Here is a 27,009-nt window from a genome sequence, read left to right as displayed (position 1 = left end):
AATGAATAAAACCTCGACTTTCTTTCAAGATAGTAATTCTTAGGTTTCATTATCATAAGTAACATGTGGACTATGCAAGACCCCACAATTTGGGAGGTATAGCCATAGGTTTGTAATTCTTACCTCTGATGTAGTATGCAACTGGAAAACAAATGGATTTATCAATCATAACTATTTTTTTATTCTCCAGAGACTGTAAGAATTATTACATCTTCTTTAAGTTTTTCACTACTATCAAGTGGATTTATAACTACCAATAGTCTATCCTAATTTGTAGCTGACTAAGAAATAGCAAATACTGGTGAAGAGTTATAGTTAAAACAACCTCATTTTATTGGGATCCCTGCGAACAATGAATTTCACGATACTCTTTCCCGAATTAACTGGGAGAAAAAGATTTTCAGAATTGTAACTTAGATACCTTTGTTTGGGTTTTCATATCTAAGAAAAAAGAATATGGTGGCAGATAATGTTGATACATATTCTTAGGTAAAACTCCTTTCCCTAAAAGTAAAAAACCACTAGGAGAAAGAGAAGTTATCAAGACAATTACAGTTTTATAAATGAAACACAAGATAAGTTTGCTTTCTCTTGATGCTACATCATTGCACGTCACTACAGTGGCAACGATTTTGATCTACTTTTGGCTTTTGATGTTATAAGAAGTAGTTTCAGTGGTATTGCAAAAAGTGAGACAGAGCTCAAGACATTGTTACTTTACTATTTGGACAGAATTACCTAGCAATCCATTACTGAGAAGTGAGCATAGTGAATATGAACTTTTGATTGTTCATAGTTGGAGAAAATGAACTATGTGAATTAACGTCATGTTTAAAAATTTTATATGTGTCTGGGAGGTGGTGAGGTGTGTGGGTGTGTGTGTTTTCCCTTAGGGGAACTGTAGTAGTAGTGTTTGCGAGACCGTACATATTGATGTTGAGTTCTGGAGGGATGCAGATTAGCAAATGTTGGGATTTTACCATATTTAGTGTGATTTTGACAGCTTTCCTCAACATATTGGAAATTAGGATGGGTTCAACAAGACCTGGAAAATTAATAAGATTTAGGACTGCCAAATCAATAGTAATGGGCTAAAGAAAGTCAACTAGAGAAGTCATCAGACTACTTGATAAAGAGTCAAGAAAGTGCATTAGGGTGTGAACAGATCTCAGCAGCAGTTAACTGACAAAGTATTAACCAGAAGAGAATGCTTGGCACTCACCCAGTTCTGAGCAGGTTCATGACAGGAAGTGGGGCAGACCAAGTATACACCACAGAATCTGCTAATATCCTCTCCTAGAACAGTTTGGGAAAAATAATAGCAACACAATTTTTTCTAGAACTGTACAGAATTCTGACCCCTACTTGAACCCTCTGAGGTTAGTAGTCTTTTACTTCTTCATGCATGATACATGTGTCCTTGATGACATGAACCTATCCAGTTTTTCTGATCAACTACTCTCTGTGTTTATTTCTCTTAAGCACTGTCACCTAGCTTCTATCAACAATACTTAATGCTCTTATTAGCTTTCTTAAATTCAAAGAAACCTAGCAGATATCACACAGCCTTACTGATACTGTTGTGTTACTTCTTCCATTGCTGCCACAGTTACAGTTGGCGAACCAGGCTGTCCTATCAATTGGTCAGCATCACCCTAAGAAATTTACCCATTGCCAACTGATGAAAAGTGAACATGATTAAATCATTAGGTAACATTGCCGAAGTGGAGTTTTTGTAGGTGCGCCAAAATTCCAGATATCTGAAAGGAGTAGGCACATCTTGGAACACAAAGAAGGAAAGAATTTTTAAAACGTGCATAAATACATCAACAATCAGTTTATGTAGTTCCAAGGGGGAAAAGTTAGAAATATCATTTGTTTATTCCAAAAATTTAAATATATCCATAGTTGTAAAGTCATAATACATTATTAAAGTAAGCTAAAAGTATCTCCAGCTTGAGAAATTTAAAAGATAAAGCCATATTTTTTTTCATCTGCCTTAGTGTGTCTCACAAGAGATGGGAATCCAGGTGCTTCTGGTTTCCATACCACTTTTCTTTGCACCTATTAAAATTCCAATTTTGCTTTGAGAGAAAGAAAAATGATTCCACTTCTAGGATTATTTAGCTAGCTATGTGATGCAGAGGCAATTTTCAGATTTGCATTCTTATCACTGCTTCTGTAAGCTCAATTATTTTAACAAGGTCTTTCCAATTTCCCCTAATGTTTTTCATAACTACCTCGAGCTTACATTTAAATCAAAACTCATTTTTGAAACAACTTACTTCTCCTAGACTTTTGAAGCTTTCAACATCGCACTTGTATAGAGTTCCTGTTTTCTACATATTGAAGTTTGGTACAAAGATTTTCTTTTTCTTCCAGTGGCTTTATTAAGCTACAGTCATGTCATTAATGTAACTTTCAGATTTCTATTTAACGGGATATTTTTAAATCATGTTGACATACTGGCTACTTATTCTGGTTACTAACCAAACCAAACATTAAAACGATGACGTTTCAGTGATACAAGATAAGTAATTTCTAGAGATCTGCTTTACCACATAATGCCTGAAGTTAACAATATTGTAATGTACACTCAAAATTTTAAGATGGTAGCTCTCATGTTGCGTTCCTACCAGAAAAAAAAAAAAAAAAAAGCTCTCATGTTGTGTTCCTACCAGAAAAAAAAAAAAAAAAAGGATAAAGCTTTTCATTTGACAAAGAAATAGTATATAGCTTTTTATTGTACTGAATTATTGTACTTGATGTTTAGGATTTTTAAAAATCAATTATTACATATTAATTGCAGATCATTTTGTAAGTCCCTTATAAAATTCAGTGCTTTATTGAACAGAAATAGATCTCAAACTTCTTTAAGAAACTATTAGGAATACTTTATATCAATCTGTTTTATGCAGAAAGGCAAATGTTCTCAGAAAAATAAAGCCATCACAACAGGGCATCAAATCCTTTAAATGATGCATTGATTTTAAATTAGATAATTTTATATTAATATTTCATTAACTTTTAAGATATTTCAACTACAATGTGTTTGTGTCATACCTATCTAATATTGAGCAAGTTTGTGTCCTTTCTTATAATTACTTTCTTCTCCCAAAAAGCTATGCTGTGCTTTCTGAATTCAGCTGGGCATAGTGTGAATTATGCATCTTTTACTGAGAACATCTCACTCTAATTAAAAATACCCATGTTGGTCCTAATATGAGTTACAAGTTACAAGTTACCAAAGATTTAAAGAAAGGTTTAGTGAGACAGATTGGCTTTCATTCTTAAACTTCATCCCAGTTTGATTTGTGTGAATCTGTGATTTGGCTGAGATTACAGTACATGGCTTCAGAAATTAAATTGTCTTTGGAGATTATTGCTACTGTGCATATGTAATTAAGTGTACTCATTATTGTCTATAAAGCTGTAAAAACCTGCAGTTTTATGGGAAGAATATAAACCCAATGATTTCAAATCAATCAGTTGCAGAGAGTTCTGAGATGTTCCAGCCATTAGTTTTGTGAAAAACTTTAAGAAACACAATATTCCTGCAGTCAGCCTAGATATATAAAGTAGTAAAAGCTATGCCATATTAATTAAACAAGCATTCATTAAGCACCTGCTGTGTATTCACCACCGTGTACTCTAAGGTGTAAGAGAGTTATGGAATGTTAGATTTGGAAAGAACTTTAGAGAAAGTCTTGGTCCAATTTTCCTACATTATTGTCGAGACCTAGAAAATACGAATGATTTAAGTTCTCACCTCTAAAATTAGCATCAGTACTCGAATTAGAACATACAAGAAAAAACACAATTAAAACAAGTGAACCTAAGAGCTCAGAGTATGTGTTGAGTTGCCTAAAGATAGGAAAGTGTAACCGTACAAATTACACAGTGATGCCATAGGAAGGCAAGTCAAGGAATGATGAAATGTAAAATCCAATCTTATTGTTACATCTAGATCAGAGTCCTCATCTTTTTCAGAAATAGTATCAGTCACTTTTACTGATTCCATATATGAGATGAATTCTGTGTTGATTAAGGTTATTCATAATGACAGAAACTGCTGAATTAATTAATACTTTTATAATACTTTACATTTAATCATAACATCAGCACAACTCAACGTGTGTATGCAACATATCTCTTTGCTCTAATGGTAATGCTTACAAGCTCACATGGCTTTGAAATTCCCTTGAAATAACTCCCTGGTGATCTAAATCCATAGACTGGGAACCAAACAAAAGCTCATGAGAAAGTTCTTCCTTCAGTGGCATATGCAACAATTTTAGCACTTGAAGACTCTCTTCTAGGCCTCATATCACGAAAAACAAGGAAACACGTTTTGTCAGTCTAAACAAATGAAATTCATAGATAATGCTAGCATACCAAATTCAAAAAGATGGCTTTCAACAAATTTGTATTGCTCTCTGAGACAATACCATAAACATTTATAAACAAAGAAACGGAGAATCATTAATATATCTCATAGCAGTCTAGAAACTAAGCTAACCCTATGTCAACATAGGCTTGACTTCAAATTTTGTAAATATTATTTACATGTTAAATTATTCACCTGTAATTTAAGACAATTTTATGCTATCATTATCATCAGTGTTCAATAGATTAGCATACTTTGCCTTTCGCCTACTATTTTTCACCCTCTCCTTCCTTATAGCATTATTGCGTGGAAGCATTAGAGCATTTAGTCTTATATTTTCTGAGCTGGGATTCCCTTCCATTAGCTTCATTATTAGAGACGATTCTAATACCTTTCTTCCTGAATGAACCCTAAATTTGCTCTTCGTTGTGTGTGTGTGTGTGTGTGTGTGTGTGTGTTTCTTATTTCTTACAGGGCTCTAAATATAATCTCAGGCATTCCTCCAAAATTGCCATGAAGTAACAAGGGAATAGCTGTAGAGCTATTTTTATTTGTAAAGGATAAATTGAAGAATAGTAATATACTGTACCAAATTACACTTTTCTTAAACAAAAATCTAAGCCAAAAAAAGAACACGGACTTTATATTCACTACCCTATTCCATGTATTTCCTATATTACAATAGACTTTCTTATTAACATCAGGCATAGGTTCTGGGCTTTTAAATTTCTTCGTAAGGTAGATAAGCTTATCAAAATGCTAGCTGTGAAATAGAAGGAAAATGGAATATAGAAGCAAATTCTTTCTCGCTTCTAAAGGTAGGTCACAATAAATAATACTATAGTTAATTTGCCTAGAATGTGCCATGTTTTTGTATCTCCATCCTGCATTAAGATATATAGAAAGAAAAATTGTGTCCAAATCATTCTGGAATCATTTAAAAAATATCCTTTACATAACTATATTGTCAAGTCAATATTTTATATATTTCAAGAAACTAGAGACAAGATTTAACATAATTATATCTCTGTTCTGTGACATCTTACTATAGAAACATTTTTGCTCTCCATTTAATGTAGTAGTAGTCATATAATCAATATTATGCTTATCTACATATGCTAATTATTTCATACTATGTTTTAAGCCATGAAATATTTTCTTAGCATACAGATATTAGTTGGTTAGCATTTAAAGGGTCCTGACACCCATCAATACCAGCGCCAAGGTGTGGAGAGAGGGGATTTCACTACACACACAATAAGAAATACCCCAGACCAACTAGGTGTCCTACAGTTCAACTGGATTTTGACACTGTCCACAGGTTAAGGATTTAGTCCTGCAAGTATACTCCCCCCATCACCTCCACCCTCCACCACAACCCCCTCACCCTCGCCACTTTAGATGTCAGTTGCAAGCTTTGGTTGTCACCTGTAATTCTGACTGGCTAAAAATCAGAGGTTTCCATGATCCCCTCCTTAGGTTTGATTGACTTGCTAGAGAGGCTCACAGAATTTAGAGAAACATTTTACTTACTAGATCATTGGTTTATTATAAAAGTGAATAACTCATGAACAGAGAAGTGGAAGAAATGCATAGGGCAGGGTCTGTGGAAAGGGTACAGGGCAGTCATGCCCTCTCCTGGCATGCCACACCCCCCGTATCTCCATGTGTTCACCAACCCAGAAGCTCTCTGAGCCCCTTCCTTTCATTTTGTTTTGTTTTGTTTTATGGAGGCTTCAATATAAAGGAATGGTTGATTAAATCATTGACCACTAGTGGTTGAACTCAGTCTCCAGCACCTGTCCCCTCCCTGGAGATCAAGGGTGGGGAGTGGGGTGGAACTGAATGTTTCAGTCCTCTAATTCTCCTGGCAACCAGCCTCAATCCTCGGGTGATTTCTAAAAGTCACCTCATTAACATAGCAAAAAATAACTTTATTATTCTCAACACTTGGGAAATTCCTAGGGTTTTGGTAGTGCTGAGCCAGGAACCATAAACAAAGACCAAATATATATGAGAAATATATTTTGGTTATCTGAATGATCAAATATACATTTTTTTTATAAATCACAATATCACAGCATTAAATATTAAAGTACATTTATTAGTTTAGGCCATGAAAATACAGAAGTAAGAAAATCATATTTTAAATTAACAAGAAATATACCGAAATTAGAAGTTCTTGAGTCAGTCAGTCTGTCTGAGCGGTTCTGTTCCACTTTGAGCTCCTTTGTCAGTTGGTACCACTTAAATAATAATAAACAATGAGTAATTTTAGAACTGAATATGTTCCAGGCACTAGAGATAGACACAACTTGGTAGGTGACTGACATCTAACAGTAATAATGAATTACATAGTGGTACAGGGGTGTTACAAAGGAAAGAGTGATCCTATCTGCAGGGGGGAATTAAGGAAACATTCACAAAGGAAGGGTCATTTTAGTATGGTCTGATAGAATGAATATGGCACTGCTCATTGTTCAAGATTGGAAAGTGTCCAAGGACTAACAGATGCAAAACCTGTAAATGTGAGAATTTGGTATGTCTCTGTGGTTCAGTGTGTGTAAACTTATCTATCATGCAGCCAGTGCAAAGCCACATGGGCAGCAAATTAAGGAAATACCTCTTGCTCTACAAAAGGACTTTTACTTTATCCTGTCAAAGACAGGGACTGGCTAAAGAATTTCAAGTCAAGAAGTAACAATGTGGCTGCACTTTGGAAAATTGATTGAAGTGGTTTGAAATTGAAAGCAGAAAAGCCAATTAAGAGTTTATTATAATGGCCTAAAAGGAAGAAAATGAGAATGAAGATGTAGTAAAGGAGAAAGACACCACGTTTAGAAAGTAGACACGAAGGGATAGAGTGACTGATGGAAAATGCGAGTTGGTGGAAGGAAGGTGATCAGTGTCTAACCTGGTTGATAGATTCAGAGTAGGATAAGACAAAGAAAGCAAGAACAGTAGTTTTGTTGAAGAAGAGGAGTTCATTTTTCAATATACTAAGGCTAAAGTTATCTGTGGAGATGTTTGGAACCTACAACGAAATACTTGATGAATGAATGAAGAATTGTTCAGTGAGTCTATGTTGCTATACTTGGAATCCATGTCCAAAATGCATTGTCCAAAATATACTCAATCCAGGACACCTTCCTAGCTTTCAGTGCTATCCTTTCCATTCACATATTCATGCATTCATTAGTAAATTCATTCAACAGATGTTTGTAGATTTTGCTAGGTAGGCACATGGATGCATCATTAAAGACCACAGTCCAGCCTTCCACTATTTTAATTTAGCAGGGAATACTTCAGAAGTATACTAACAATCAGAGTATTGTGTGGTAAGTGCAGACTGACTGCATTCAAAAACAGTAGTTTATTGTTTAATTTGCACTTATGCGATTATTAGGACAAACACTTAGATAATTATTACATAGTTGTATATCTATCTATGGTTTTCTTGTCTACATCATTAGAGTATTTATGTGTTAGAAAAATTAATGATTTTAAACGTAATTTATCTAAGGTCTTTATTTTTGTGATATTAATAAGCTTTGCTTATTGAACATTTTATTGTCCTCCACATTTTATATTTAAGTATTGTTTATTGTTTGTATTCTAATATTAAAACTATAATAATGTGTTTACACTTTAAATTAAAAAGTATCTCAGAAATGGAGATTCCATATGTGAAGGTACATCTCTTTGTGCCTAGCAGAGATGCACATGCACACTTTTTTTTCCATGTTTTTTACTTTCCTTTCTAGTCCCTTCACATATGCCATCTAATGTTCTAGTTATGTCCAACACACTTGCTCTTCCATACTTCATTATTAAGTCTTTGAAAGAAGAAACCAAAGTTAGCATGTCTTTCTGTTCCCATCGATTCCTATCATTATTAATCATTTACACAATAAGCATTTATTGAGTACCCAAAATATAACATTCAGGAGATGCTGAGATACATAAAATATGCCTTAAGTGCATTACAGAAACTCAGAAGAGGTGACATTTGTAGTAATGAGAAAATATGAGCAGGAAATTGCTCAAAAATGCCTATAAAAAGTGGGTAATGATATTACAGGTTGAGAGAATAAATTTAAAGATTTATAGGCTTTAAATGATAAGTATATTGGAGGCCGAAGATAGTTCTGGGCAGCCAGGGAGCTGCACACATAGAAGAAAGTCATGTAGGCTGAGAAAGGTAGACTGTGTCAGATGGTAAAAGGTTTGTTGTGTCTTAGAAATTTAAGGTTTTTGGGGATTTTGTTTGCTTATTTGTTAGACACTGAGAGAAGCCAATTATTTTAATCAGGAGAATGACATGGGCACACGATTTTAAAGGGTGGCTCTTTTCATATAAGACGGTATAGACAGTGTCCCTGGGTGGCTCAGTAGGTTAAGTGTCTGCCTTTGGCTCAGGTCATGATCCTTGGGTGTTGGAATCGAGCCCCACATGGAGTCAAGCCCTGCGTGATGTCAGGCTCCCTGCTCAGGATGAGTCTGCTTCCGCTTCTGCCTCTGCCCCTCCCCCTCTCATCCACCCTCTCTTGTACACCCACTCTCTCTCTCTGAAAGAAATAAATAATCTTAAAGACAAAAAACAAAAAACAAGATGGACTGAAGAGAAGAGATGCTGAACATATTAGCACATGGCTATTTTAGTGCTAAAAGGAGTTGTTAAACTCTGTTCGCGTGTGTGTTGTGTGTGTGCACGTTTGTTGTGGTTTCTAAAAAAAATGCGTTGAATATGTATGTTTTGTAGGGAGGCATAAAGGGTGTTTGGTAAAGATACAGAACTTTTATAGAAAGTATACTGAATTGGGACAGGTTAGTACCTGTCTGTGTCAATGGAAGATGATTATTGGGTATTGAGACCAGGACGTCAGCTGAAGAGGAATGGGGAGATTAGAGTAATTTTTATCTCTAGAAGTCAGTACTTCCATTTTAACAACCATGGCTGGCTGTTTGTCTTCTATTATTTTCAGTGTTACTGAAAGGTAATTACTAGTAGCATGTTAAATAATGTGTAAGATAAGGTAAAGTAGATGTGGTCACTGAAATGTATGTTTTAAAAATGGAGGGGCACCTGGGTAGCTCAGTCCTTAAGCGTCTGCCTTCAGCTCAGGGCGTGATCCTGGAGTTCTGGGATTGAGTCCCACATCAGGCTCCTCCACTGGGAGCCTGCTTCTTCCTCTCCCACTCCCCCTGGTTGTGTTCCCTCTCTCGCTGGCTGTCTCTCTCTGTCAAATAAATAAATAAAATCTTTTTAAAAAATTTTAAAAAAAGAATAAAAAATAAATAAAAATGGAAAACATACTAGAATTAATAAAGTGTACACTGCTTATCTAAAAATTAATGACTAAAATTAATGATTAAAAATCAATGACTAAAATTAAAACAGCAAAAAACAAATAGCAAGCAGCACAAACAGTTGTGGAGTTTCATGTTTTCATTTTTGGCATGCCAAATATGCTTTTTGTGAGATATATTTTTTCAGAACTATAAATGACAAGTTGATTTTGAACAAATGAGTACAAGAAGCATTTTAAGAATATCTGTTGAGCTGAAAGAAGCTACAAGTTTAGGGTAAGTGATTAAGAAGTGGAAAAAGGCAATTTGGATAATAAAACAAAAAAAAATAAGACTGATGGAATGCTTTAATCCACAGTATAAAGGTTTTGGTACCTAATCCATTACACGAAGTTTCTATAAGGTCCTGAACAGAAGCTATCATAAACCATCTGGAATATCTGCAAAGTAACAATTTACTGGAAGGGAACTAGAAGTGGGAGGAGGAAGTTCATGATCAAGGTTGATAGCTCAGATTAATTGTCCCTATATTATTTATTTGGTCATTCTTACATTTTTCAACATTATAACTTGACAAAGAATCTTTGCTTCTCTGAAAACCAACTTCAGGTTTTATTATAAATTTGTGTGAGAAACAGTCTAAAACATCCATTTTGCCTTTATTTAATTTTAGTTAGTAAAGAAAATGTAATTTCTGGTGAAATAAATCAGCATTGCAGTGAAAAAATTACTTTAAAAAAACAAAATTGATATAGTGGCACCTGGCTGGCTCAGTTGGTAGAGCATGCAACTCTTAATCTTGGGGTCTTGAGTTCAAGACCTACATTGGGGGTAGAGTTTACAATCAATCAATCAATCAATCAATAAAATTAAAAAATAATATCAATGCAGTACATAATGGTCTAGTTCATATCATGTTTTATGTCAAATATAAGCTATCTTTATTTAATGGGCTTAAAGGACATTCAACACTCAGTTTTTCTAGATTCCTTACTTTGCAGATGTGGAAACTGAGACCCAGGGAAATTAAATGCCTTGCATGAGGTAGGGACAAAATCCAGCTCCCTTCCCTGGTCTGTGTTTCTTTGACACACAGCATTGACATGTATGTCATATATTCAAGTTTAGAGTATTTTAAAGGAAACAGTTCATAAAGCAAACAAAAGGATTTTTAATTATTGTAACATAATTTCTTTGTCTTGAGATTGTTATTTTAGTCTTACATAGTTTAAATAAGATGTTATGACATCTTATCAGACAATTTATCCAGTTAAGGAAAGAAATATATATTTCACTTTTGCCACCAATGTAACCTAACATTTAGAAAGTTTTCGTATCCTGTTACCTGGGTCTTAGGTCACTGTGACAATAAAAGATGGCATCCTCTCTTTGTTCGCTAAGTAGTTATTAATATTTTCTATGAGTTGAGTAAAAGTCAGTAGCATTATTCGCAAGCTATACAATATCTTTGTCTTGTGGTAACAGATAATTTCTTCCCCTAGATGGTTTTTTGGTGTTAGATCAATGAATACATGGCTTTTTATCTAGTGTCATTAGACTGAAATTTTTGAACTAAATTCTAGATATTACCAAAGCAACCCATTACTATAAAGGTAATTTTCTGATTTGTAATAAAAAATAAAACAGTTCTGAAACAAGGTCATTTATCAGCATTTTGGCTTTAATGAATAGATTAAAATAACGACCTGGAAGAAAACTTGTTAGTATTTCAAAGTAAAATCGGCCACTTGAAAATAACGCTGTCGGCTTGTAGGTAAACATCAAGGCAATAGTGTTGACATGTGCTTCCATGTGTGGTCGACCTTTGATCATAAAGGATCGTAGTACTCACAGTAGGAAAAGAAAGCTGACATCAACAAGAAGGCACGAGAATAATAGTTCAATTACCAGTGAAATTAGCAACCCTGGCTTTCAAAGTTTTTCTTAATTGTACAAATTGATTTCTCTAAAAAGACCAGTTTGATAAATAACATGTGGTTGGGCTCACATAAAAACTTACAAATGAAAGCATCTCTGGGCACGTTCTACTTTCTTAACTTAATATATTATTAAACTATCATTTGTATATAAAGTTAAATATTTATATTGAGTAAACATATGACTGTCAGTTGATCCATTGAAGCTGTAATCCCTTGATTGGGAAGGATGACTCAGAACAGTGGTGTGCTGATGAGGCCTACTCTTCCTTTGAGCTGCCTGAGCAGAGCACTCTGATAAATCGAATGTAACCTTTTTAGTGTAATTCAGTGATAAATGTTTCATTACTTTATGTCAGCATAGAATAGAAAAATGACATTTGTTTTATACTTTGATCATGGATATCTTGCCAAAACAAAAACAAAAACCAAAGAAAGAAAAAGTGGAAATTTCTGACTTAACTCCAAAAAATTCAAAAGGAAAAGTGATTACATATAATAGTTGCATTAATCTACTTCTTTAAGTGATTGTTGAATTACAACAATATACATACATGTGCATAAGCATCCATGTGTATTTATAGATATGGAAGTAAAATAAAAAATAATTGATAGTCTACTTTTGGAGGTATATTTTATCTGGTCTCCAAACTGGAGAGTTAGACCTCTTTGAGGAAGTTGTTCAGATAATTGTCATCAGATCCTACCAGAATAGAGATTCAATATTTATTTTTTTGTTCAATATTTATTCAATTTGTTATTTCACATGTTTTGCAAATATGTATAGAGAGCCTATTTGTTTATCTTGTCTCTTGCCCACGAGAATGTAAACTGCAAGAAAGCAGTGACATGGCCTGCCCTGATTATACCTTGTACTACTAACTATGCCTACAGAGTAACAGGCCTTCAATAAACATTGATGAATGAATGAATGAATGAATGAATGAATGCCAATTTCTGAACTGTGTGTTAGGTATATGCTGCTGACCAAAACAAGTGTAGCCTACCAAATTAATGTCCAGCTGAGAGGGTGGAGCTAGGATAAAAAACCAAATACTTAATCAAAAAATATTTAATGATAACTGTGTGCAACAATAAGAAGAAAAAAGGATTTATTTTCAGATGTGAAAATGTTACTCTTGTTTGATAATAAATCTTCCACATTGCCATAAAATATGGAGTCTACAAGGCTCACTAAATTACTTAAGTTTAGGCTCAAAAAGAGAAAGGTAAAGAAAGCGTAGTCTAAGAATTTCTGGCAGTTTATATTCTAGAATTAAGGGTGTGAATTTGCATATTTACTTATGGTGACCTCTTAGCATAAAAGGCCTTTAGAGTTTTCAGGTAGCATTACACAGGAGCTACATTAAACCTTTAAGATGCAGATGTCCCAACATGAGTTTTCAGACACAGCTCTAGGAGAAAACCTTAATGAGCACTAGATTCAGAATGTGTTTGTAAATGTTTTTATCTCCATATTTATCTAAAATGTTTCTTCTATAAACTAGTTAATATTTAGAATTCTATCTGTCTCTCCTCTTGCATCAAGAGTTACTCTCCTAAAACTGTAAATAGGAGGATTCACCGCTTCAAGACTATAGACAAAATTTTGTTTGCTAGAATCGATCCCAATTGCAGCAACTAAAGAAATTTATAAATTAATAAAATTATAGGAAATAAATTCTAATATGAGGCAAATAATATACTGTTTGACACCTTTGTAGCCTTTGTTGTATTTACTCAACCCTGTTTCAGCATGAAAGAATGGAAAAATACACAAACTCAAATTTTTTAAAGAAGTATGGAGATAATCACTGTCACTATAGAAGGTGACTTCTTTTAGAAAGTTATAAACATAACCTCTTTTAAAAAAACACACTGTCCCAGATCATTTGAAAATTTTTGAAATTTATTTTTAATTGAGTTGTATAGAAAACTTTGTGAAAATATCTATTATATAATCTGATTAACTTCCTGCTGAGTCCTTTCTGTTTTGGTTGAGTTTGAAAGCATGCCACAGCAACTGTGTCACTAATTCCACAGATTTGGTCTTGTCCCCCATCTCACTGAACACCTGCTAAGACCTACCTACCTCACACATACTACCAAGATATATATTTTAATTTCACTCAGTTACTTCCTATAATTAGGCCACCTGCTACAGCCCTTGTATTTTATTTCTATTTTATGATATAATATCATGACATTCCCAGCTGGTCTTGGTGATGGCATCTTTCAATGGTTCCATCTTTACTGATGGATTTTCCATTGCTTAGTTACACAGAATACAACACAGCTTTTGTGAAGTGTTATAGAAAGACTTCCTAAATAGTTAGTCAAATTCATTATTAATTTTTTACTCGATAATACTTATTGAATATTTACTTGCTACACTCTCTGTCTTATCTCATTTAATTTTTAGAACCACCCTATTGGACAGATACTATTATTCTCACATTGTAAGTGAGGCACTTGGTGGTATGAAGTAATTTGGCAACAGCCATATAGCTGGTAAATAGTAAAGTGGGGACTCAAACCAGGATTGTCTCTTTCCAACCTAAGCATGCTTAAGGTTGTGCTATGAATAGATGGATATGTTGAATTACAGTCTCAGGAGGAGACATTTTATCTTAAATAATAAATGAATAAGTGAATGAATTAGTACATAAAATATATCTCAACACTAAAGAAAGGCAAGAAAATATTATCAAGAAATGGGGAAAATTTCTGATCTATAGGTTGCTTATCTTTGATTTTCACATTTTGGTTCTTAGCTTCAAATTTGGAAAATAATTTTTTCAGCTTATGTATGAGAAGCATAGGCATATTACAGCCTTTATTTTCCCTCAAGTATTAGGAGTCTAAATATACGTTCAAGGGGCCCCTGGGTGGCTCAGTCGATTAAGCCTCCAACTCTTGATTTTGGCTCAGGTATGATCTCAGAGTTGTGAGATTAAGCCCCCCATTGAGCTCCGTGCTGGGCATGGAGTCTGCTTAAGATTTTATCTCCCTCTGCCCCTCATTTCCCTGCTCTCTCTCAAAAAAATAAAAATAAATAAACTAAAAATATACATTCAAATTTGTTTTAATGGTATGTTCTTTATCATATAAATTATATGATAAGTTAATATATGATATATCAATAAGTCTGTATCAAATATTTGTGAAACTCAGCTTTCAGTCCTTTTTAACATATGTCCTTATCTTGCTAAAGTCATCTGGGAAATGCCATAAAAATATCTCACTATAAATTGTTCAATTGGTTACTTATTTGCCCTGTCTTAATTCAGTTATGAATCCCCTCAACCTAGCTAATGGGCAGCTACTGTAATCTACTGTCATGGAAATAAAATAATATCATGTGGTAAGATGAAACTACAAGATAATGAAAATATAACTAACTTATTATGTATTTATACCCATGCATACTTTCTGATTCAGAACCCTGATATGAATTTTCCTTGCCATTTCAAAATTAAGTTACATCTCCCAAGAGCATATTCTGATGCTGTTTTTGTGAAAATACACAATTTAATGAATTTTAAAGGAGATCATTTTTGCTTTTCCCCATAGAAAATGGAGGAATTTTGGCAAATGAGGACACATATCTTTTTCTGGTGATTTTGTCTTTTCTGATCTACCACTCCAGCTTTCTCAAGTCCTTTTTGACAATGAATGAACTATATTCTGAGCTTTGGCATTTGCTGTGATTTGATAAAAATCTTCTAAACTGTCCTTAAACTGGCGGCTCTAGATGTCAAATAACTGACTCTGTGTAAGCAGTGGAGAAGTTCTTCCTGCTTTTATCCACACAACTGGGAGTTTTAGAGAGTCTTATGAATTTCTGATTTTAGAAAAATGTGGAAAATGCTTGCTGATTACACTGCAAATTTGTCCAGGCCCCACATCGTTTATTCATGACTTTAAATGCAGCATATGCTACAATTTATTTTACATCTATAGATTATTAGGTAGAATGCTCCATTAATATTCACCATTTAGGAGTATTTTCCATTTGTTCCTTCCTTTTGTTTTGCTGTAAATAAAACAAGATCTATAGAGGGAGTGTATTGATCACTCTCCAGAACTACAAGGCTGGCCTGGAACCCAGCTCCCTATTCACTAGATATGGGAAATTTGGGCAAGTTGCTTCCACTTTTTAACATGTCAGTTTCTTCCTCTGTCAAATTAGGATCGTAAAATACCTACTCTAGATGGATGTTTTAAGGACAATATGAGTCTTTATATTAAATACTTAAGAAAAGTGCCTAGCACATTAAAAAAAATCAGTAAACATTAGTTAACATTACTATTTTCAATATAGACCATTTTCTTTTTATCAAACTCAAACACAAAGCTGATGAAATAAGCAAAAGGCACAAGAAACTGTGCTCATGCGCTCATATCAAAGTGATGGATGAGTTCCATTTTAGAATGTGAAAAATGATAGAACAATCATGCAGGTGCAGAGAAATTAATATATGTAGATATTTGGGTATTTCATTATTTTTATGCTACTGTTTCTAAATAAAGCAGGATGCTTTCAACACCTCAGAAAGGATTTTAAAAATAGATTATAAAGTATCAATGTTGTTAACTATGTAAAATCTACATACAAATATAACTGAAATTGAACTGAGAAATGAAAGGGGCTTCAATTGATCTGAAGATAAAAATAACAAGAAAATTAAGTTGAAAGTAACCTTTCAGGGGTGCCTGGGTGGCTCAGTCATTAGATGTCTGCCTTCAGCTCAGGGCCTCATCCCAGGCCTGGGATCGAGCCCTACATTGGGCTCCTCCGCTGGGAGCCTGCTTCTTCCTCTCCCACTCCCCTTGCCTGTGTTCCCTCTCTCGCTGGCTGTCTCTCTCTTGCTGGCTGTCTCTCTCTGTCAAATAAATAAATAAAATATTAAATAATAATAATAACCTTTTAAAAAACAAAAATAGCATGCCGTGACTTTTGTTCTTTATCATTTTTTTAAGATTTCCAAAGTGTCATTTTCCGGCGTTTTAGCTTTTTACACTATTGGAGTTTAACAGCCAGGAATAGCATGAAGCCTTTAAGAAAACAACATTTTTCCAGATTTAAATTTTAATCATATGTCTTACTGAACTTCCTCACTTTTATTAGTGGAAATAAACAGTAACATTTAGGCAAATTAATATTATTATAATTTAGTCTTTTTATGATTGTAACTTACAATGAAAAAGGAACAAGGTAAAGGCCCTTTTCTTTTCTATCCTTTAAGAAATGCTCTGTTTTTAATGGTTCTAAACTTTTGGTAGTTTTCAAAATTATTTTTTCCTTGGCGTAGGGTCCTGAGTGTGTTTTTCATAAGAAAGAAAGAGGGAAAGAGGGAAAGGGAGAGAGAGACAGAGAGAAAGGAAGGAGAGGGAAAGGAAAGGAAGAAAAGAAGTGTGTTGTTAGGGAAGGGATTAGAAAGGTATTTTGCTGGGGCGCCTGGGTGCCTCAGTCGTTAAGCATCTGCCTTCGGCTCAGGGCGTGATCCCGGCGTTCTGGGATCGAGCCCCGCATCAGGCTCCTCCGCTAGGAGCCTACTTCTTCCTCTTCCTCTTCCACTCCCACTGCCTGTGTTCCCTCTCTCCCTGGCTGTCTCTTTCTGTCAAATAAATAATTAAAATCTTAAATGCCAGCAAAATGCCTTTTTTAAAAAAAATCATATTAGCAGAAATAATCAGGTAAGTGTTTTTGCTTTGTTTTAGCTTTCATAACACCACAAGTAACTGAAGAAATTAACAATGAGTGTAACAGAATAACTATTCTTATAATTTATCTTCTGAAGCAACATATAAGTAGATGTCATGTTAAAAGAAAAATACCACCATAATAAATTATCTTGTAGCTCTTCTGAAGTAAGTGAAAGAATCCAAAGAACTCCCAAAAGTCACCCTGATGTGTTGGCTGCACATTTAAGTGCAAAATTCTAAGTTCCAGGAGTTGGATATTCGACTGACTGTACCACCCAGGTACCCCTAAGTTGTTGTTGTTGTTGTTGTTTTTAAGTAAACTCTGCCCTCAACGTGGTGGGGCTTGAACTCACATCCCCAAGATCAGGAGTCATGTGCTCTACTGACTGAGACAGCCAGGTGCCCCAGTTCTAAGATTGCAAAATACCTTAATCGTACCCCTTTCTCTGTCGCCATAGCCCCCCACACACACCTTTTTGTTTCTCTTTTTAAAATTTCACTTATGTCCCATCCTTCTGCTCTCCTTTCATATTTTTTTTACCCCATTAATCACCTCCTCGTTGGAAGCAGGGATGTTGTGAAGACCTTCTTCTGTATGCTCATCTTACCTGATCTTTCTGTCACTTTTGACATTTTAGCCCCCCCTCCACCTGCAGTGCCATTGAATTTAAGTTGATATATCTCCAACATCTACAGCAGTGGTATCAATAGAATGTGAAGTAAGCACGTGAACATCAGAAGCAGCTCTTTATCTTCCATCAAATTAAACCAGTAATAAAATAGTTCCTCCTTAAAATACCACAGAAATGCAAGTAGCCACTCATGGAATAATCTTTTAAATGCTCCTAACTTGAAGCCGATGATCAGCTCCTTTTGTGGCATATTAAAGCTTATATTTAGCATTGTCAAATATAATACGTTAAGCAATAAGCCACATATATTTTGTTTGTGCTTATAAATCAGTGAGAACATTTATGAAACAGGATTGAAGGTACTAATTATGTCAAGTAAAAAAAGGAGGTAGATCTGGCTGACATTTGTTGGAAGGTTCTTTATTAAATGTAAGAAACCCAAATACAGTTAGCTTTTCATTTAATCAAGTCGTGTTTCCAGTATAAATGAATGGCTATTGAAGTCTTTATATCCCGTACTTTTCTTAAATGCTTCGCTGAATGTTTAATACTCTGGCATCCCAGTTTGGAGCTTCCTTTAAAGGAGTCTTTCATAAAACTTGGGACAGAAACCTGCTCTAGATGACCACAGGGAGACTAGTACAAAAGAGAAACAAATTATAAAAGCTCAGTGTTACTTGGTTGCTTAAAATTTCTCTCTTCCTCTTTCTTTTTACAAAAAAAAAAAAAAAGGGATTAATCAATGATCTACTTTAGTTTCTAGAGCCTAAATAGTTGAAAATTTTATATAAAGGTTCATATAAAATCATTTTATTAAGTGAAAAGAAAACTAGACAATCTTTTGAAAGTAAGCAAACAAAAACTTAGCCAAGATAATAGAGACAGTTATTTAACACATTCAAAATTACTTTACTTCACATATTATTTTAAATTATGTAAATCAATACACTCATCCCGAGTTGCTGTGAATAGTCTTCAGTGTTTTTGGTATCTTCTAGAATTAATCTTTATGACAAGCATTCCCTACAGTATCCTCTGTCCATTGGAAGTACATGGGGCTAGAGGAAGGGAGACCTGGGTAGAATTCTGTTTGAGCCGTTTGTGTGTATTAATTCTGTTGTGTTAAGACAACCGATGCTCAGCAGGATTAAGTTATCTGGAAAGGAGATTCATAATTTATTCCGTGACTTTTTCATTGGTTCATTGCAAGAAATAAATGAAACATTATTTGTTCCTAAACAAGAGATTGTAACTACAGATTAATTGATGTAATTGTATTCAAATAAGACTTTACTACTTGGCTGGGTCCCATTAAGGGTTAGTTTCTTTCTACACTTGCAGATGGTTGCTGTCAATCACCAGCAGAAATGGATGATAAAACATAGACAGATTCTTAGAAATTCTGCCCCATTTGTTGAAAAGCAACCCAAATCTTAATGAAACCAACAGACAGTTTCCAAGAAAGCGTTTTAGGACCTTTGCCATATGGCACGGTTTGAAAGGTAAGAAAAATACAAGAAAAAAATGTGTGGGAAGAATCAAGATATTATTTTTTTCCAAAATATAGTCCACTGATTACATAAATTGACTCTCTGAAACTTAACTGATTATATTACAATTATTGTTTTGTTTTGATCAACACAGATATTTCAACTAACCACTTCCATCCATAGTAACAATGATACTGGATTCAGTAGAATTAGCTATTCACATTAATAAAAATAAGTTATCTTTGCCAAACTGCTACTTCGCTTCATGCATTTCTAGACAATCTCTCAGGGCCATTTTCCAAAATACTTTCCAAAACATCTTTTGGCACTTCAGATCTTAACAACTTGTTAGTAGGTTTAAAAATGTTTATTTTAAAATGCCATGTAAATATAATCATTTTTAGTTTATGTAAATGAGTTATAATCAGAATTTTGTCTCCTGCAGTATAGTGGTGGGAAAAACTAGGTTCTTGAGATAATACTTTTTTTAGCATTTTAAGCGACTTCTTTTTGTTTTCTGTTATAATGTACAGCTGTTTAAAAGGAACACGGATCAACCTAAGTAAGTTTGGAAGAAACGGGGTTTCATATCACATGAGCATCAAAAGAGGTAAAATAGCATGGCAGGATAGCCTGAAGAATAATATATTCAAGCATCAAAATAGAAATTCTGAAGTATTTGAATGGATGCCATTTTGAAGAAACATAGGTCAACTATGTTTCTGTAGTAACTTATGTGTCCTTATAGAGAGGTGGTAATTGTTCCTGACTTGGACGATGCATTTTCAGGAGTAAAAAGTACCTTCTGAGAGCAAGCAAACCGGCCATCCAATGACACTCGATAAAACCACATTTTCCATATTCTAGCATTTGCCCTAAGTGTCTAGGCCCTGTAACTAATGAGTAAAGGTATTCCACTGTGATCACTTTCCCTCTAAGAGTATGTATCTCACTTCATCTTAAAATTTGCACAGGTACTTGGGTCACCAGTAGAAATAATTTATTTGCATCACCCCCAGGACCCAACATAGTAAAATACCATGAGTCTTCTTGTATGTAAGTACTTAAGCATAAGATTTTAATCAGTGCTTCAGTAAATAAAGAAAAACTAGCTTCTCCTGTCACCCTGACTCTTTCCCCCAGAGTAGGATAATGTCTTGGTTTAGGAATCTATTTTCCAAGGTGGATGTGACAAGCACCAGAGGTGGACTGTGCTAAGTCCCTGTCAGGTCACACTTCTCCTCCACTGAGGAGGTCAAGGCTGGGGGAGTAGAACTGGGTTTCAAGAAGTATTCCAAAAGGACATATAGTGTCACTGTTACTCTGAGGAGAGAACAGTTAGAAGAAGGGTGCAAAAATGCAATAAAACCTTTGGAGAAGCAAAACCATACTCCTAGGAAGCAGCAGCAGCAGCAGCAGCAGCAGCAGCAGCAGTAGCAGTGCCAGCAGCACCATCACCAGCAGCACCAGCAGCAGCACCATCACCACCAATACCTGCAAATGGACAACAAGCCAGCAGCCAAAACGAAGGCTGGACTATTGACCTGAAGAATTTTAGGAAACCAGGAGAGAAGAACTTCACCCAATGTAGCCAGCTCTTTGTGGGCAATCTTCCTCCTGACGTCACTGAGGAGGAGATGAGGAAACAACTTGAGAAATACGGGATGCCGTGAAGTCTTCATTCAGAAGGATAAGGGCTTTGGTTTTATCTGCTTGGAAACTCGAACCCGAGGGGAGATGGCCGAAGTAGAACTGGACAACGTGCTGCTCCGTGGAAAGCAGCTGCCTGTGCGCTTTGCCTGCCATAGCACATCCCTTACAGTCTGAAACGTCCCTTGGTGTGTTTCCAACGAACTGCCGGAGGAAGCCTTTTCGGTGTCTGGCCAGGTGGAAAGGTCTGTAGTCCTCCTGGATGATCAAGGAAGACCCTCAGGAAAATGCACTGCTGAAGTCTCAGGAAAGCCAGCTGCTTGGAAAGCTCTGGAAGGCTCCTTCCCACTAACCACGTTTCCCCGGCCTGTGACTGTGGAGCCCATGGACCAGCTGGATGATGAAGAGGGACCTCCAGAGAAGCTGGTGATAAAGAACCAGAAATTTCACCAGGAGCAGCCACCCGGCTCCGCACATCCTGGCTCCTTTGAGTGTGAGTATGCCACGTGTTGGAAGGCGCTCACTGAGATGGAGAAGCAGCAGCAGGACCAAGTGGACCGCAACATCAAGGAAGCTCATGAGAAGCTGGAGATGGAGCTCATGCTAATGAGACAGGATCTGATGAGGCGTCAAGAAGAACTTCGGAGGATGGAAGAAGTGCACAACCAAGAAGTGCACAAATGAAAGCAACTGGAGCTCAGCCAGGAGGAGGAGCGCAGGCACCGTGAGGAGGAGATGCAGTGGGAACAGGAAGAAATGAGGCAGTGACAGCAGGAAGGATTCAAGGAAACATGCCCTGATGTGAGAGAACAGGAGATACGGATGGGCCAACTGGCTGTGAGACTGCTATGGGCATCAACAAGAAAGGCGCCATGTCCCCTACTCCAGTGCCAGCTGGTACCTCAGCTCCTCCAGGATCTGTCACCATGATGCCAGATGGAACCTTGGGATTGATCCCACCACCAACTGAACGCTTTGACCAAGCTGCTACAATGGAAGGAATTGGGACAATTGGTGGAACTCCTCCTGCGTTCAACCCTGCAGCTCCTAGAGTTGAATTTGCTCCAAACAAATGTCTCCAGTACTAACAGAAATTTCAATGTCTGGTTTCCCAAAAACCCTTAAAAGAAGGACCTTTTTGGACTAGCCTGAATTCTGCCCTGGAGAAAGTGTTAGGGATTCTTCCCAATAGTTAGGTCTTCCTTGCCTGTACTACTCTGAGGGAGTTTGCTGGAGGCTGAGGGCAAGGGAAGGGAGATATTTAACAAATCAGTTCTGTGTGGTATATCATTTAACTAATTGATTCTGTGTGGTGCATTCCTGAAGTCTCATGTGGTTGTTGAGGGCCTGGAATGGGGTGGGGTGGGGGAGGAACTATGGCAAAATGGGTCCAGTTAGAGCCCCCATTAATCTTGATCATTCTGTTCTTTGTCCATCCTGTTGTATTTGCTTTCTCATTCTTATACCCTCTAACCCCAGACCACATACACCTCAAAAACAAACATCCCCCATGACTTTAGCCCCATTGTTCCATTCACTCGCAGGTGGGAATTCAGGCAAATGCCCACAGGGGTCACAGACAACATACATATGGTTTTGTTATATCCCATAATAATACCCCTTCATGTCCTAAGGAAGACACTTTCTCTTAGAGATTTTCATTTTAGTGTACTTTAAAATAATTAAGTTGCCTCCAACTTTTTTCTCAGGTAAGGACAACCCAGGAATGGTGCTTTTGTGTCTATGATGTTGCTGTTCACAGATTTTCTTGATAGGCCTAGTACAATCTTGGGAACAAGGTTCCCGTGTACTGAAGGTTGGACAGTAGCTCTTACCCTTGCCTATCCTACGTAGTTATGATCTGCATTTTTTTTTTACTGGTGTACCATGTTTGATTTGTCCCTGGTATCTTTGGAGTTTTTCTGAGAAATGGAGCAGTAACACAGCATCAACTTATTAAAATACCTTTTTAAGCCTTTAAAAAAAAAAAAAAAAGAGTAATCCAGAGAGGAGGCATATAAATGACCCTGATAGCAAGTTATGGTTTTTCTTTGGCTTTTTTTTTTTTTTTTAATTTCTTTCTTTCTTCCCTTCACTGGCAGCAGTATTAAGAGGATTGACATTTCATAGTAATACTTCCTTCAGGTTACTGCATTAGAAGCACAATTTAATTACTACATTCATATTAATGATGAGTTTTATTCTGTTTTATTTGGCTCAAATACTTAATCAAATTTAAGGAAGCACAAAGAAGCAATATCACAACTAATACTGCAAAGAAGTAAACATATCCTAATGTAAAAACTCAAAACTATACATCCTAGTTATTTATTTTTTTTTTACATCCTAGTTATTTTTTGGTTACCCTATTGTTTAAGGTGGGATATATATAGTTACAGTTTGTTTTGTTTTGTTTTGTTTTTTTAACCCCCCTTCTCATTTATTTGTCATGAGAAGTATTCAATCAGAAGTCATCAAACCCCTTGTTAAGAATATTATATAATTTATGTGAGGAGAGGCTGGGTAACTATATTGAATAATGACTGTAGACATTTTCAAATCTGAGAGTCTATGATTCTGTGAATAATCACCCTGCTTTCCCATGATCATCTCCTGGACTTGAGAGCCCCCTAAATTGTCCATATTGTCTTCTGTGATTAAAGTGCCACCTCCTTCTGTTTGTTTGTTCCTCGCAGTCGTATATGGCTTAAATTGAACTCTTTCCAAGTGCCCTGATACATTCTGTCTTTGAAGGCCAATTCCATGTATGTAGAAATTTATTTTTTCTCATAGCTTCTCAACATAGAGATATACTTAGTGGCAATAATATCAGTGTTAGAAGTGGATAATTACACAAACCATTTAGATTCTAAGTTTTGATCAAGCCAACAAAATCCTTCTTCATGTAGAGATAGTCATTCCAGTTCTCCTTGAATTGAGTACTTTCCTGAAACAATAAATCATACTAATGGGCAATGGCAGGCAGGATGAGGGAAAAAAGTGTAGAGATACACCCAATGCATAAGTATCAGCTAGGGTACTTGTTAAAATCTCCAAGTGGAGGCAGGGGTGGGATTGATGAGGGTGTACAGATCTATATGTACGTATGTATGAATGTATGTGTGTATAATTAACATACAGTGTTATATTAGTCTAAGGTGTCCAACATAATGATTCAACAATTCTATATATTACTCAGTGTTCAATCAAGATAAGCGTACTCTTAAGCCCCTTTTTCTATTTCACCAGTCCTCCCACCTGCTTTTCTTCTGGCAACCACCTGTTTGTTCTCTGTATTTAAGAGTCTGGTGTTTTGTTTGTCTCTTTCTTTCTAGAAGAGATATTTGAACAAATTGTAGCTGAAAACTTCCCTAATCTAGCAAGGGAAACAAACATTTGTGTCTAAGAGGCAGAGAGGACCCCTCCCAAGCTCAGCCACGACAAACCTACACCACGTCACGTCATAGTGCAATTCGCAAATATTAGATCCAAGGATACAGTATTGAAAGTGGCCAGGGCAAATAAATTTCTCACGTACCAAGGCAAAGTTATCAGAATTACGTCAGACCTGTCTACACAGACCTGGAATGAGAGAAAGGGTTGGGGGGGCGTTTTTAAAGCTCTTTTAGAGAAAAACATGCAGCCAAGGATCCTTTATCCAGCAAGGCTGTCATTCAGAATTGATGGAGAAATAAAGACCTTCCAGAATTGCCAGTCATTGACCAATTTCGTAACCATGAAACCAGCCCTACAGGAGATATTAAGGGGGGGTTCTATAAAGGTAAAAAGGCCCCAAAAGTGATACAGAACATAAAGTCACAATCGATAGAAACAAAGACTGTACTGGCAACATGGCATCATTAAAATCATATCTCTCAATATTCAGTCTCAATGTAAATGGCCTAAATGCTCCCATAAATGCCACAGGGTTGCAGATTGGATAAAAACACATGACCCATCCATTTGCTGTCTACAAGAGACTCATTTTGAACCTAAAGATACATTCAGACTGAAAGTAAAGGGATGGAATACCATCTTTCACTCCAGTGGACCTCAAAAGAAGTCTGGGGTAGCAATTCTCATATCAGACAGATTGGATTTTAAACTAAAGACTAGAGTTAGAGACACAGAAGGGCACTATATTATTCTTAAAGGATGTATCCAACAAGTGGATATGACAATTATACATATATATGCCCCCAACAGGGGAGCAGCAAGATACATAAGCCAACTCTTAACCACAATAAAGAGACATATAGATAAAAATACATTAGTAGTAGGGGACCTCAACACTCCACTATCAGAAATAGATGGAACACCCATGCAAAAAATCGACAAAGAAACAAGGGCTTTGAATGCCATACTCAACGAGTTGGACCTCATAGATATATGTAGAACACTACACCCCAGAACCAAAGAATACTCATTCTATTCTAATGCCCATGGAACATTCTCAAGAATAGACCATGTTCTGGGTCAAAAAACAGGTCTCAACCGATACCAAAAGACTGAAATTATCCCCTGCATATTCTCAGACCACAACGCTCTGAAATTGCAACTCAACCACAAGGAAAAATTTGGAAGAAACTCAAACACTCGGAGACTAAGAACCATCCTGCTCAGGAATGATTCGATAAACCAGGAAATCAAAAATCAATTTAAACAATTTATGGAGACCAACGAGAATGAAAACACAACGGTCCAAAACCTATGGGATACTGCAAAGGCAGTCCTAAGGGGGAAATACATAGCCATCCAAGCCTCACTCAAAAGAATAGAAAAATCTAAAATGCAGTTTTTATATTCTTACCTCAAGAAGCTGGAACAGCAACAGAGGGACAGGCCTAATCCATGCACGAGGAAGCAGTTGGTCAAGATTAGAGCAGAAATCAATGAATTAGACACCAGGAGTAAAGTAGAGCAGATCAACAGAACTAGAAGCTGGTTCTTTGAGAGAATCAATAAAATTGACAGACCACTGGCAAGACTTACCCAAAAGAATAGAGAAAGGACCCAAATTAATAAAATTATGAATGAAAAAGGAGAGGTCACAACCAACACCAATGAAATTGGAAGAATTATTAGAAACTTTTATCAACAGCTTTATGCCAATAAATTAAGCAATCTGGAAGAGATGGAGGACTTCCTGGAAACCTATAAACTACCAAGACTGAAACAGGAAGAAATTGATCTTTTAAACAGGTCAATTAATTATGAAGAGATTGAGTCAGTGATAAACAACCTTCCAAAAAACAAAACTCCAGGCCCGGACGGTTTTCCTGGGGAATTCTACCAAACATTCAAAGAAGAAATAATACCTATTCTCCTAAAGCTATTTCAAAAAATAGAAACAGAAGGAAAGCTACCAAACTCATTCTATGAGGCCAGTATTACCTTGATCCCCAAACCAGGCAAAGACCCCATCAAAAAGGAGAATTACAGACCGATTTCCCTAATGAATATGGATGCCAAAATCCTCAACAAGATCCTGGCTAATAGAATCCAACAGTACATTAAAAGGATTATCCATCATGACCAAGTGGGATTCATCCCTGGGGTGCAAGGGTGGTTCAACATTCGCAAATCTATCAGTGTCTTAGATTTTATCCAGAAAGTAAAATTCAAAAATCATATGATTCTCTCAATAGATGCAGAAAAAGCATTTGACAAAATACAGCATCCTCCTGATTAAAACCCTTCAGAATGTAGGGATAGAGGGTACATTCCTCAATCTCATAAAAACCATCTATGAAAAGCCTACAGCAAATATCATTCTCAATGGGGAAAAGCTGGAAGCCTTTCCCTTAAGATCAGGAACACGACAAGGATGCCCACTCTCGCCACTATTATTCAACATAGTACTAGAAGTCCTTGCAACAGCAATCAGACAACAA

General features: G+C 36.0%; 1 protein-coding gene and 1 pseudogene across 2 annotated transcripts in view; both read left to right on the top strand.

Annotated features, from left to right (window-relative positions):
- KCND2 (potassium voltage-gated channel subfamily D member 2) overlaps positions 1–27,009 on the top strand; it is a 474,780-nt gene that overhangs the window by 46,637 nt on the left and 401,134 nt on the right. The gene's annotated exons all lie outside the window — the stretch shown is intronic.
- Positions 20,909–25,914, top strand: LOC123789023 (non-POU domain-containing octamer-binding protein pseudogene; annotated as a pseudogene).

Source organism: Ursus americanus, chromosome 3 (assembly GCF_024610735.1).
Source record: "Ursus americanus isolate L20-20 chromosome 3, mUrsAme1.1.p, whole genome shotgun sequence".
NCBI classification, from domain to species: Eukaryota; Metazoa; Chordata; class Mammalia; order Carnivora; family Ursidae; genus Ursus; species Ursus americanus.
This window is presented reverse-complemented; position numbering and strand designations above follow the sequence as displayed.